We start from the raw sequence: 4,924 nt of genomic DNA, 5'->3' as shown, positions 1-4,924 counted from the left end.
TTTGGAGTGTAAAAATTCAATGCGTATATGTTATTTTTTAGGCATCTCCATTTTTTCCTAAAATGTATATAGTGACATAAGAAATGTATGCACTAAATCATGGTTATAGTCAGCAGCAGAGTTCAATGTTCTACAAAACACTTTAGTCAAAATTAGAAATGAAAGGGGTTTTCCAGACAGTAAAAATTGATGGCCTATCCTCAGGATAGGCCATCAATAGCTAATTGGTCGGACTCTCGGGACCCCCGCCAATCAACTGTTTTGCTTTTCCCCTTCAAATCTTCTTACTCCTTGTGAATCTTCGACACAGATGTAGCGGAAATTCTCAGGTATTGCAGCCTTTTCTCCCATTGAAGTGAATGAGAGAAAAGGCTGCAATACCTGTGAATCGCCGCCTCAGGTGTGTCGAAGCTTCACAGTGAGCAAGCAGAAATGAAGGGAAAAAGCGCTCGTACGAGCGGTGCGGCCCCATCAAAACAGCTGATCGGTGGGGGTTCCCGGGAGTCAGATCCTGACCCATCAGCTATTGATGGCCTATCCTGAGGATAGGCCATCAATTGTTATTGGCTGGAAAACCTTTTTAATAAAGCTATAAAAATAATGTTTTCCATTGAAACTCCAGAAGGTGAATGTGCCCGTCCACTGGCAATTTATAATTTGGTGAATGAATAGCAATGTAACGTATCAGTAGAAACGGATATGAAACCTACTGGGTTGCTACCAATTTGAGTTTTGACTTAACATGGGAGAGGAGCCTAATGAATTTCCCGGTTTTCACCCTTTAACCTCTATAAAGGGATCTGGACTTGGCTGCAGGGAATTCCCAGGTCGCAACCCCAGTAGTAGTCTCCGTTGGTAACAGCTGATGTAGCAGAGATAGAAGTCTCCAAGTCACGGGTCAAAATGAGTAGACAGAAACGCATCCAGACAGGCACTGGTCCGGACAGGTGGAGCTCAGTCGAGATTTGGTAGACGGGCAGAGGTCAAGGCAGGCTGCAGACAATATATGAGGTCAAGAACGAGCCTGGTCAATAACTGTAAATACTGGACAAGAGAGCACCTTAGGCAATATACAGGAACTAACAGATACTTTTGCTCAGGCAAGGAAAGGTAGGGGTAGAGTCGTTATGTAGCCTAGGATACTCTGGCATCGGCTAGATAAATCGACCAGAGAAACTTGATCTTGACCATGACCATGAAAATAGATAGAAGGTTAGACAAATAGATATTATACATAGATATAATGCATTTATACGGGTAGGTGGAGTCGCTCTTCTAACTTGAAGGGTTCCCTAATACTGTACATTTCCATACCATTACCTATTCCATATTGAATGTTCAGATGAATCCCCAACTGATATTTTGTCTATTATTCAAAGCTTAGAGAAGCACCCAGTTCTGGTGCGAGGGAAAACGTATCATAAATGGGTGGTGAGCACCTGTGCAGAGATCCCCTTTCCACATGTCCTACAAGTAAAGTTGTGGGGATAGACACAAGGAAAGGAGATGGGGGTGAACAAGCATTGTCCTCGTGTCCCAGGTGGTTATGGGTGTAGTAGTCTTAGCCAACGCACCAGAAGTCAGCCCCATTATAATCTTTGCAATGGGGCCCTCTAGCCTCTATCTACGCCCCTGCTCTGGGGGACTGTGGGCACTAAAACAACCAATGGCCATTAACTTCCGTGGAAACCCCACAATGCTCTATAGCAGGGAAAATTACATTATGGTATCCCACTGATAACATCTCATAGCAGATTCACAGCAACAAGACCCACTCGGATAATCTTAACCTGCAATGTGAGAAGGAGTTATCTAAATCAGTCAACACCTTTAAACAAAATGTGTTATGTCCCTACTATGGTTCCACCCTGAACTCAAATGGTTTTAAAGGGGTTGTCCCACTATAACAACTTATGAACGGAGCAAAGGACATGCATGCGCATTGCCACTCCATTCATTCTATATGGGACTCACAGAGATAGCCAAATGCTGTACTTGGATATATCTTTGTCAGTTCCATAGAGAACCAATGGAGCAACAGCGCGCATGCATGACTGCAGCGCCATTAAAACAGGGGACTCAGGACCCCGTTCTAATGATCGTGGGGATCCCAGCGGTGGGACCCACAGCAATCAAGCACATCACCTATCTTGTGGATAGGTGAAAAGTTGTTATGGTGCGACTTATATGCCATTTCTATTTCTGATGATCTCTTTCAGATGCTATAGGGGTGTAGGAATGATCACTTAATACAACATTATTACGGTATATTACATTTTGATTATTTTTTTTTAGCCTATTATTACAAAAACCCTGTATGACAATGTGTTAAAACAAAAACTTATACAAAGTGTTTAACATGCATAATTGAGAAAATATACTACACAAAATAGGGCAGAGTTCTTAATAATAGCTTAAAGATAGATAGCCTAAATCTAGAGATGCTAGGCTGAAGATGTGCACGCTATTTGATAGATTTGGTTCATTGTGGAGCATGTTACACTAATTTCACTTTTTTACACCACCTATTGGGTGGTATACTTTAGATTAGTATTTTGCACCACAAAACTAGTGCACACTAGTGATAATTCTGGGGCATTTAATGGCTTGACAAATCTCTGGGCCATATTTTAAGTATGTGATCCTACGTGGCATGTTAATTCTGGCACAGGCATTAATAAATTTGGCCAACAATAAATGCGGCAAGAAAAATAGGCGCGCAAAATACCTGAATGAGGAGCACAGACACAATAATAAATCTGCCCCAATGTCTTCCTCTATTCTACTAAGGGATTAAATAGAAACAACTAAAAACAACTATGATATTCACTGAAATAGTCATAGTCAATTTGAATAAAGGTGCATTGACACATTCTGGTTTTGTTGTGGAGTTTTGTGCAATTCATGGCAAAAAAAAACACAAAAACACTAGCACCTGTGAATACAGCCTACTGTTACACATCGTTTAGGGTCAACATTTAAAAATAAATTTTTGAAGGTTAAAGGGAATGTATCATTAATCTAGTTTTAGTGTCATTAATAAAATGTAAGTATGTAAAAGAAAATAATGTGTTTATTATTATTGTGGAAAAACTGCTGCTTTACAGATTTCTGTGCACAGTGGTGCTCCCGGCCACCCGCATTCAATTGATTGGGGCTCTGTTGTAATTCTGGTCACAATAGTTGGCCTGGAGGGCTGCTGTGCATGGAATATGCCAAAGGAACCCCACCAATTTATAATGTTATGGCATATCTTAGGCTATGTTCACACTAGCGTTAGTATACGTTTACCCCTCTTCCGTCAGAGGAAGAGAGGATTGAAAGATTAAATAGAAAGCAACGGTTCGTTAGAATTACCAGTGATTTCAATAGTAATTATTTTGTTTCTTCGCTTTCTGTTCGTCTCCATTTGCTAGGTTTCCGTTTTTTTACAGAAACAAAAGCTCTGCAGACTGCACTTTTGCTTCTATCAAAATAACGGAAACTCAGCGAATGGAGACAAATGGAAAGCAACTGAAACAAAAGAAATACCATTGAAAGCAAAGTAATTCTAACGGAACCATTGCTTACTGTTCAATCTTTTGATCCTTTATACCTCTAACGGAAGAGAGATAAACGTATACTAGTGTGAACTTAGCCTTAGTGATAAGCCATAATATTATAACATGGGACAACCGTTTAAATTAAGCCCATTTTGTGTAAAAAAAAAAACAAAAAAAAAACAACAACCTTTTATCTGTCAAATATTGTTGCATCCTGCTCAGCTTCAGTTTTTTTTGAAATGACAACATTTGTGAAAAAGACTGAAAAGGACACAACTGATAGAAAAATTAAGTAAAAAAAAACAAAACACTGCATGCATCGTTTCTCTGTTTGGCTCGCAAAGATGTACGGCAGCAAAACTGATGGTGCCAGACACAAAACCTCCCACTGGAGGGAAAAGAATGTGAGGGCAGGACAAGCTTTATGTGAATGGGCTTCTTTCCCTTTATTATAATGTTAAAAAAAAAAAAGGCTGATGACGGTGAATGCATTTTGTAACAATTTTGTGCACAATACAATCAGTGGGATCCTTTTCCATCTTGTAGTCACCAAAGATGGCCAGGGATAGAAAAAAAAAAATCGCAGTTTACAGACCCTTAGAGGTGTTGATAGATATACTAAAATAGTCTTTGTTCTAGTTCACAAATATAGTTTGTTTAATAAATGTTTTGTTCTTGTTTTTCACTATGTAAGTTTCATTTGTCCTTTTCTTATGCATTGTGTCTTTTTCTCTGAACAGTGTACGCAATGGAGATAAACCGTAAGTATGTTTTTGTTTATTTTTGCTCAAACGTTCTGTCACTTTAAGATGTAGCAGTGAAAAAATAGATAACTACAGATCTAGGCTTCTAGTATTCTAAACATATCTTTAGCCCTTTAGTACTTTTGCCCATCAGATGCTCCTTTAAAGCCCCCCTCCCACCTCAGTTTCTGAGATTCTGTGTGTTACTTTGTATCTGTGTTTGATTCTGTAAAGACTGTGGGACATTGACCTAATGACAAACAATTGACGTATGTAAATCAAACCACAGCTGTTCATAAAAAGTGGACAATTGTCCTTCCCTAAGCAAACAAAAGTCATCTTAGCGTTAAAGATGCCAAATAAGCAGCAGATATTATTCTTAAATAGGGTTTTCATATATCATAAAGTGACGCCACATTGCCAGGACATGCTATAATTTTATGATCCGTGGAAGTCCGTCTGCTAGTACCCCAGCCTATCCTTGGAACAAAGGAGCTGCAACCCTAGTTAAGAGCTCTGTTTCCCTTGAAAGCTTTTCCCGTCACAGCGGTGCTCCTAGCACTTTAAAAGTGTGTGTAGGGAAAGACTGTACGGTCTCATTTATACATTGCACATATGGTCAGTATTTTGCCTCAGGTA

Source organism: Rhinoderma darwinii, chromosome 3, assembly GCF_050947455.1.
Source record: "Rhinoderma darwinii isolate aRhiDar2 chromosome 3, aRhiDar2.hap1, whole genome shotgun sequence".
Classification (NCBI taxonomy): Eukaryota; Metazoa; Chordata; class Amphibia; order Anura; family Rhinodermatidae; genus Rhinoderma; species Rhinoderma darwinii.
Note: the sequence above shows the minus strand (reverse complement) of the source record.